This window comes from Hippocampus guttulatus, chromosome 9 (genome assembly GCF_054856545.1).
Source record: "Hippocampus guttulatus isolate MCC_2025c chromosome 9, RoL_Hgut_1.0, whole genome shotgun sequence".
NCBI lineage: Eukaryota > Metazoa > Chordata > Actinopteri > Syngnathiformes > Syngnathidae > Hippocampus > Hippocampus guttulatus.
Genome location: NC_141269.1, coordinates 3570675 through 3581036, shown reverse-complemented (window position 1 = coordinate 3581036; position 10362 = coordinate 3570675). Strand labels below are relative to the sequence as shown.

General features: G+C 43.0%; 1 pseudogene; it reads left to right on the top strand.

The window, feature by feature from the left end:
- The first annotated feature begins 5187 nt into the window (after nt 1-5187).
- Nucleotides 5188-8618, top strand: LOC147199882 (sodium/hydrogen exchanger 3-like; annotated as a pseudogene).
- The last annotated feature ends 1744 nt before the right edge of the window (nt 8619-10362 follow it).

Genomic DNA, 10362 nt, shown 5'->3' with positions numbered 1-10362 from the left:
TAACAATAGCAGCTAGCCGGTAGGCAGCCATTGCTAGCGGCTAACGTCGGTGGTCAACCAGATTCCCTGGATTTGACTGGCTCTCTTTGGCCTCAAACTTGCATGAGAAATATTTACAAGCCGAGAGTGATATTTTGGTTACAAGCCACAAATATCTTGACTTGTCTTTGCAGGCGAACGCAAGTTTTTTCTTTTTCACATTCTTTTTCAGAGCAGGTCATTGTTCCTCACTCATTACTCAGACCTCCTAAGACGTGTTTGACTTGCTGTCGGCTTTAATATTTAAGCGTTGAGCACATGCGGGACTCAGCGCATGCCTTAATAATGTCACATCGCTGTAAACATTGTCGCATGTAGCGACACCTTCTCCTAGGCATTTTGGACTCTTTACATCGCCTCACATGGAAGAGATGAGACAGAAAATCTAGACATTTTATAAATAACTTAGCATTGGCATGTACCGACAGAAAGGATGGTGAGGCTAAAGGTCAAAGTGAGTTAACGTTGCAAGGTGAATGAGGATTTTATAAATGTCAGGAGAAATTTTCATTTTGATGAAGTGGAACTTCACAACTTCATCACGGGATCACGATCTTAGAATGATGTGCAGCAAACTCCCGCTAATAACAGTTTGCTGCTCCCAAATTCTTATATATTTTTTCCTGGTGGAACTTATCTGCCAGCGATTTGCAGGCATTCACCTTTTTGCATATTTGCTGTTCTTTTGAAAACATGGCGCCAAGGACCGAAATAAGACGGAGAGACTAGTATCTTTGTATGTCAGGGAGGAGCTAAATTTAGCCTTGTTAGGATAAATTACAGAGCGTCTTTGCTGCATGTCTATATACATTCTTCAAAACCAAATAATCTCTAGGACATTGTGTTTTAATGGTGATGTTCAAGGTGACTTTGAAATGATATTCAAATGTTTTAGGATCATATTTTGTGGTATATTTTATGGTTTAGAGTTAAGAGTTGCTATTAATACAACTCTGATCCAAACCATTATTTCAAATTTATTTATCATGATTTTTTTCATCTCACTTTTTAAAAGTTGTAATTAGTATACATTTTGCAATTTTCATGATTTTTTTGTATATTTATGTAAAAATGGAGATATCATATTTTGCATATCATTAATATACAATGGTAGCTACATTTAACAAGTTAAATTTGTTCCGTCAGCACGTTCGTAATCAAACAAAGCAAAATAAAAAAAGTATGCAGAGGATAAAGAATACATGCCTGTAAGCGAGGTTACATTATCTGTCGACATGTCTGGTTCAAACTTTTGTGTTCAAACTGCCAATGTTTAAAGGGTTATAACATAGCAACACCGATGCTATATTTTAGCTTGTCTATGGCGTTTTGCATTACGCGTTGTCATGAAAAAGCACCACGAGTCCTTTACACCCAGCAAGCGATTTAAAAAATATATAAAATAAAAAATAAAAATAAAGAGGCAATAAAGAAAACCTTGTTGTTGAAATATAAATAAAGGTGAGAAACCAAACACTCCTCGTAATGAGCGTCGCCTCTTCAGCTTTTTATGCAATCACATCCGGTCCAACGCATGTTAACATTCGACGGCCCTGCATTAAGGCCTCCCCCCAAAGGTCCGCAACTCACGTGTCCCTTTTGTCTCTAATGGACTAGTCGACTGCGACGACGACAACAAACGGCGACGAGAGTGATAAGACGGGGAGAAGTCAAAGTGATTGCAGGGGGGCGGGGGGGAGTCGGTGGCTGTGACAACAACTGACATCTCAGGGAATTTCACGGCGCCGGCTAATCCAATGTGATCGGCGGAAGATTTTAATATTTAAATAGGCCAGCAGAGGCACCAGAAGTTGCTAATTAAATTATAACTCATGCTTGAAAAGCAAAAGTGCATGTGTTGTGGGAGCCTGAATTATTCACGCCCGCCCTATATCCAGTCTTTCTGTTAACCTGCAGACAAATGGCACTTGCGAGGGGGCTTTTTAGATCTCTCGCTCCCTCAATCTGTGGATTGGGTGTGCCCGCGTGTGTGTGTGTGTGTGTTCTTGCAATGTCAGAAACAAGAGCAAGGCAGCCTTGTTAAGGTGGTGGTGGTGGGGGTGCTCAAACATCAGGAGACAAATCCAAACGGACTGGCCACATGACTGAACAAGCTAGGAATTAATGCTGTGTGCTTAATTGGCTCATCATTGAGCAGCAGTCTTATAATAGTAATTACAGTAACTACAGTCGTGTCAGGGATTACTGATCAAAATGCTCTCTCACTAATATCTCTTAAAAATGACAACAACAAAAAAAAAGGAAGGAAGGGCAAGAAGGCATGATGTGGTGTCCATTCTAAAATGTGTTGATTTTTTAAAAATAGAAATATGTTTAGATATTTCAGTAAAAAACTTGTTCCATATATAAATTACACATTTTGGATTATTCAAAATTCATTTAAAATATTTTTTTAAATAAATGGAAAAAAGTTCAATGATTAGTACAATTAATTCCTTAAAAGTATAACAAAATTTCTACAATTAGTATGAAATTATTTGGTCGTCCTATTCAGTCCTATTAGTAAGTTATTTTGGAGTTTTTGTGAAAATATGACAGTGGGTTTAGTGGCCAAAACATCACAAGAAAATATTTGATGTTTTTTCGTTCTTGTGTTTTAAATCATGTTTCATTCATTGATTTCTATATTTTTTCTGCAACTGTGATGTCATTTTGTCACTGAAAATGACATCACAGTTGCTCAGGTAATGACCAATCACAGCTCACCTGCTCTCTGAAGCTGAATTATGATTACTTTTAATTTTGGGCATGGAAAAAAGGCTGTTGTGGCTCTGAATGCTTTAAAACATTTCTGCCATTTTTCTAAGATTGTATTACTAATGTTTTGAATAATTCAAAATTGGCTGATGACTTGCATTCAGTGATTGGACGAAAGTATATGCCAATCATTATAAGGGCACCATTGATTTTATATGACAGTAAATCAAAACTAAAACGGCAGTAACTAGTCGTACACATTGTGTCTTAATTTGAAAAGTAATATAAAGCCCCCCCAACATTGTCATATATTAAAAAAAGATGACTCATGTGTGTGTGTGTGTTAATGAGGTGTCAGACAAACTACGTTCCAGCGCACTATATCATCCTCCTTACCTGCTTATTAACTCTCCAAAAAGTATCTGGGAAAAAAAAAGTTTATTAATTAATATGCCCTTGAAGGATGTATGACACACTCACAATATCTACGAGAAGCGTGAAATATTAAGCGCGGCCGGCATTCATATTAATGGCAAAATTACACATACGTCGGAGGGATTCAATTAGAAGCGGGAGTCGGCATTGATGGCGTGTTCGTGTCAAGCATATAAATGTACTTATAGCTCCGGGTTACAAGATTTTCATTCATTATTTTATATATATTTTGTCCTCGGCCAGGTATGTTCGCTTTGGGCTATTCAGCCCCGGTGGCATTATTCCCGGAAAAAAAAAAAAAAAAAAAAAAAGGAATTACATTTTTGATGGGAACTAATTAGACGGACCCTGAAATTCTTCCAGACTGTTGCGTCTTCCCGTGCCTATCACTTATTGAGGGGCGCTGGCTGTTCTTCCCTGGCTGCCAATGTGCTACGCAACAGTCGTAAATAGAGGCAATAAAAGTTTGCTCTGACTTGGAACTTGTTTATTAGCAGTCTCCAGAACAAATGAGTCACGTATTATCTCAACCCTCCTAAAACTCCCCAAAAGTCACTTCAAAAATGTGCCCGGAAAGCTACAAATAAAAAAGTAAAATAAATAAATAAATAAAATGGAAAAAGAAAGCAAGTCTCCGATCCCAGTTTCACCATTTGACAAGGGATTCAGCGGCTGTCAATCATTTAATTTTCGTATTTTTTAAAAAGGGGGCCTGGCAATGTAGAAATAAATCACCCCCAACACCAGTTCTCCAAATAGAGCTAAAATTGGGAGACAAATCGATGGTAAAAAGATGCACAAAAAAGTCTCAGGAAATTGAATTGGAATTTTGCATTAACCGAGCCGCTTATCCTCGGTAGGGGTCGTGGGTGTGCTGGAGCTTATCTAAGCTGCTTTCCAGCAGCAGGCGAAGTTGACCCTGAATCAGCCAATCGCAGGGCACACAATCACACCCGGGGACAATTTGAGTGCCCAATCAACCTACCATGCACGTTTTTGCAATGTGGGAGGAAATGGGAACACCCGGAGAAAACCCACCCAGTTCCAAGGAGAATCAGCAAACTCCACACAGGAAGGTCAATCGATTTTGAATGATTTCCGCATCAAACCATGGCAGAGTTAAGCTTGCGGATGAAAACTTTTGAGCAGGCGCGGGGGGGGGGGGGGGGGGGGAGACATTGGTTGTGTTTGTGGTGTCTGCGCAGCCTTTAGCCTGTCTTTTCAAACACACTGCCCCCTCCCCTCCCCACACATTGGCCCCGGGGCATCTCCCTCTGCCTCTGGCACAACAGAAACAAATAAATGTAATAAAATAATCGCCTTCAAGTTTGTAATTGTTGTGATCGGAAAGAAATGCTTCTCAAGAAGCCGGCGACGGGCTTGATTAAAGAACGCGCGCGACTTCAGTGACAACTCGGTATGATTAATTGATGGCAAACAGTGGATTTTGCGCGCGTTGCTTTGAATAATGTTCAAAAACTGGCGGCCTGTAATAAAAGCGCGGCAAGAAATTCCAGCTCATTAACATTTTATGGGCAAATTCTCTTTCATATGAAAGAGCCAATATAGGCTGCCACAATCCATCAGGTGTCCAGAGAAAGTGAGATGACACGCTGAAAGGATGGGGAATATGTCAACTGTGGCGCTCACGCCGCCTCTTTCGGGTTGTCACTTTGCCCGTGTTCGCCTTTAAGCCGACGCTGTTCGGAAATGTGGCAGCTTTCAAACACTTGTGCGGTGGCTGGGTTGGGGGGGGGGGGGGGGGGGAGACGGAAAAAGAAATTTTGCCATCACAGAACCTTTGGCTGACAGGAGCCACGGGAGGCTGAGGGGGGAGGCGCGCAACGCCGACGAGTGGAAGACTTCGCTTGTGATTTATTATCCGGCGGCTGCATCTTAACGTGTGTGCCTGCCCCGCCGTTAGAGAATCTTTGTGACTGTCCCACACCGAGGCAATCGGCCGACCTCTGTGCCGGTATCTTGCTCAAAGGATACATGGACATGGTCCCAAAGGCTGAGGATCGAAGCCACACCCACCTGAGGCATGCCGCCCAATCACAACTAACATTTGTTTCCCACCCCCTGTCACGGAGAATCTTTTCCAGCTCTAGATCAACAAGAATCTTTGGACGATTTTGAACGTCAAGGTCTCCCTGTCAACATCCATCCCCACACCTTTGTCATTCCCGTGACTTCGGCAGCCTGTGCCAGCATCTCTTTCAACCACCCCTACGACAATCCGTAGATCAGCCCTAACATTAAAAATATATGGCTAAAGCAATACAGCAAAGTTCAGTGCGAGTCGACCGGCTGCAACTTTTTACATGGCGGGTGCCGTCCGTCCTGACAGATTTGTTGATTCATGCTTTCGTTTCGTCGACAAATCAAAAACGATCTCTCAGGGATGACGGGCGTCATTTACTCATCAAGCAGATGGAAGTTTTTCAAGGCCCAGCAGTAAGCGTAGAAACATTCTTCAAGAGCCGGAGGAAAGGGTGCTTTGGGTGACAGAGAGGAGTCGACAGAAAGAACAGGGACATTCAATTGCTTCGACCAGCTTTGCAGATAATTCTGACACAAAAGAAGACACAAGGAGGTTTGAGACAGACAATTGAAGTGGTACGGCATATGTCGGGGGCGGGTGTAATCCAAATGAAATCGTGGGGCGCTTGACCTCGTGGGATCTGGATGTCTGCGCCGCAAAGCCTCCTCCGTGGAAGTGAATCAGCAACCGCGGGGAGAGGGGTTGCTTCTGGACCCAGGAGGGAGATTGGAAGCAGAGACAGAGGGAGGATCGCCGCGAGAAAAAGACAAGAGCTCCTCGCTGTCCTGCAAAATAATAAAAGACGCAAAAGCTGCGCTCGCTTTCAGGGTGTTGAATCCATCAACAAACAAGAAAAGTCCCACAGTGAAAGTGTCTTTTTGTTTTTTTATCCATGCCATTTTTCACCAGCCCTTGTCGAATCTTGTGGGAGATGAGGCGCAAGTGGACTGGGGCAGGGCCCCAGTGAGCCAGCGGAGGTGACACGGTCGTCGACAGATTTGGGTCCGATGACAGCGGGAGCTTCAATGCTCGTGCCCTTGTTCTTGTTGGCCAGATCATTTGTTCTGTTGTCCCGTGTTGTATAACGCAGCAAGTTAACCACATGATTTCTTCCAGCAGCCAAAAACTAAATATCCTCCCTCTCTAAAGGGGTGTTCACACGGCAAGATTTGGTCCGGTGCTACGCCGGGGCTGCCCCAGTAGAGCGTTCACACATGCAAATTAGCTCCGGCGTAGCCCCGGAAAACAGCTTACACCGGACCAAATTTGATCCACCTCAGGGAGGTGGTTTAAAAATTTGCTCCGGAGCAAATGCTTGTTAGCGAAGCAGCACCGGTGTAAATTTGCACGTGTGAACGCAACTGGGTTAAATTTGCTCCAGAGCGAATGCTTGTGAAGAGTTTACGTACGGCGAGAATACGTTGCTTTGGCGCTCTGTCGGACTTCCGTCATGTGTTTGTTTAATAACGACACAAGACTTGGCTGGTAACATCTTTCCTTTTGTAGGAGACTGGACTGTCTCCGAGTTGTTTGTGTAGTTTGTTCCTTTGTTATGTGTTCACAACCCCCCGCCCCCCATATAATTTATTTTGTGATTTCCTCTCTTGATTTTCTGTTTGGCGCATTACGTGTTTGCTTTTCTGATTGTCATTGAAGTCATCGTTGATTTACGTTTTCGGGGGCGGTCACTATCGAGCAGAAGGCACGGAGACCGAGAAGGAGAAAGACGTGCCTGTCCAGTAGTCGCTTGAGTTATGTATACGTTTTAAAAAGAACCAACACGACAGCTCATTTGTTTTCTGTCGTTTTGCTCCGCTGCAGAAACTGCCGTGTGAACGCAAGTGGGGCTGCACCGACGCTGTGCCGATGCAGACACGCTCAGCGGCTTTGTACGTGTGAACGCTCCACACAATTTGCTGCGGTGCAAAATATATCGCAACAAAATACATCGGTGCAGCGCCGGAGCAAATGTGTGCCGTGTGAACTCCCCTTAACTTTAGGTGCTCTTCAATGTGTTTGATTCATTTGCCTCCCTGGGAGGATCCCAAATTGACGCCGTGGAGATCGTCAAAGGAGTAAGTAAGTAGTCGTCATCGTATGACATGTTAGAATAATATTTATAATATACATTCTCTCTTTGTCTCCAGTTTCGGTCTTTGTGGAAGCGTTGGGCGGCTCCCTGGTTGGCTTGGTGTTTGGTTTGCTGCTCTCTCTTCCAACCAGATGCACTAAAAACATTAAGATCATGAAGGAAAGCTTCATCTTCGTGTTGGCATACCTCTCCTATCTTACTGCTGAGATGCTCTCCCTTTCTGCCATTCTTGCGTAAGTGCTATTGAAAGACCACTGCGTTATTTTGTGAAGTTCCGACCTCATTCCAGCTTCTGTGTAAAACTGTTGCACTTTCTCGCTACAGAATTGTCTTCCGTGGCATGAGCTGCCAAAAGTTCAGCGACGCAAGCATGGACGAAAGGTCTGTCACCACAGTCCGAATTGCCATGAAGGCGCTCGCCAACACGTCCGAAACCATCAGTTTTGTTTTCCTCGGAATCTCTGCCGTTGATAAGACATTATGGGTGTGGAACACGGGCTTTGTTCTCCTCACACTCCTCTTCATCTTTGTGTATCGGTTCATCGGTGAGTTTTCAGTCGTGCTTAAAGTGAAATTTCCTAAATATGATTGTGATGGCAGAAGACTCGCGATATGCTGTTCAACAGGAGTTTTTTTTCCCTCACGTGGATCATGAACAAATTCCGGCCGGTGCCCTTGGAGGTCACCGATCAGATTATCATGAGCTACGGTGGCCCGCGAGGGGCGGTTGCCTACGGCCTGGCAATGATGCTGGATGAAAACAAAATCAAGGAGAAGAATTTAATGGTCTCCACTGCTCTGATTGTCGTTTATTTCACTGTCATCCTTCAGGTAATCGTTTCATGTCTCCAAAAAGACTTTGGCCATATTTTATTTTGTCCGTCATTTGACTACCCTTCTGTTCTATCATAGGGTTGCAGGGAATAACTATGAAACCTCTTGTTACTTGGCTCAAAGTCAAGAGAGCTGCGGTGTGCGACATCACACTTTTTGAAGAAGTGCAGAACAAGGTGAATTTCTGAAAGGATTCATTTTCAGCACCTGTCGGCATGAACTTTGAAGACTTAAAGAACTTGTGTTCGGGTCTTCGATCACATGCTTGTGATCTTTTGGATCAGCAAACATTACAAAATTCTCCCATTTGCGCAGGGCGAACGCGGGGGCTCTCTGGAGTTCATTCGCAATGCATCGGCATTTGTTGACTTCAAGAAGAGGTATGGGGAAAAATTCTCGCCAGACATTATGGCTAACATGGCGGATGATTGGGGTACAGTGTCACCCATGGGGTGAGCCGAAATTTTTATCATAGACTGCGAACGTTGAATTAGAAATTCCAGGTCTCCTGTTATAGGAACCCAACATATTTTGATGCCTGAACGTAAAAGGATTTAACTGTGATGCTTTTACCTTAACAGAACACCAACCGTTGACACCACCGCCTTCTGACAGACCCGGGGGTCACATGTAGCCTCCCTCTTAATCTCCTTTAATTTGCCTGCCAAAGATACAGAACATTACTTCAGACTTTGCACTGGCTCCACTAGAAATATTGTCAAGTGAATGCGTGTTTTTTTTTCTGTGAGACTGGTTAAACTCAACCCCATTATAACCTTTGTACTCTTGATACTTGGACCCAAGTAACTCCATCTTCACCATTTGCTCAAGACGTGTGTGAGAAGCATGCATGCACATGATTTACTGAGCATGTTGAACGTTAATGCATACATAGTATCAGGTGAAAAATGAAACGGGGCATCTTGACCAAATTGTAAAGACATTTTTGAAGATACTGTATTGAATTGAATTGAATCCAACTTTATTGTCAAATATCAAAAGATATTGATAGATTGATTATTTTTAGTTATCATACATTCGATTATTATTAAATTGGTTGATTGATTCATTATGCTTGCAAAGAAGAACGCTTAAGCTTTTAAACAAGATATAATGCTTCATAATCATTATATATTAATCATCATGTACTCACATTTATGATCCTTTTTATTCATCGTGTACTCACATTTCTAATCCTTTTTATTCATCATGTACTCACATTTATAATCAAGAATGCTTAGCGCACCGTGTGGCAGTTTAGGGACGCAACCACCTTTCCGAGGACGTGGTTGGGAAGAGATAAGTGTTAAGACTAAACAGGAGCAAGGTTGAACAGTGGATGGAGCCATCAACACACAACGTGATGTTTTTGTAACAATTGCACACATGTACGTAATTTACACTTACATACACACACATAGTCAAACAAGTTCAGTGTGTCTTCAACAGCCCCCACCCTTTAGGTTGGAGACACCTATGTACTGTAGTAGATTTCCAAATAAATGAGGGGGTGAAGGGGGAGATCGTTAGGGTGACGTGCAGAGAACTGAAACCTAACGCTTCTCCTCGTTACCTCCTGGTACCAGAATTGAGTCTCCCGTCTCCTCTTTGTGTTTTATTCCCAAGTTTCAAATTGATAAACCTGACAGATATGTAATATGCACAGCTTTTTATGTATGAAGATAATCTATTCAATTAAAGTGACGCAAAGGCCTCCGTGTAGCATTAAATAGATTTTTTCATTTGAATCAAAAAGTACACGTGTCCACGCCCCATTTTGCAAACTTAAGAGGAATGAATACACAATGGCCGATGAGGATCGATGACACAATCACGAAGGGAGCTCAGTCAGCACAGAGAGACCGCAGCTCTACAAGAAGGTTCCATTACAACGCCGCGCACCCCTAATGGCAGCGCCCCAATCTCGAATGGCGCCTGGACGGAGCCGGAAGGAGAAAATAAGTCGACAAAATCTAATCATCGAAAATGCTGACCCCCCCTGAGTGGCGCAAAAATAGGTGGTCTGTCATTTGCTAGTCTTTTCGCTTTTTCCCTTGTCAAGGAAGGGTTTGGACACTCCTGGCTAACTCAATCGGTTTCACACAAAACATTTTTTTTTTGTCATACGCCTCCTATTAAAATGTATTTGAATGAGCGAAAACAAGAGTGGTGATGAGAGAAGGATCAGCAACACACATCA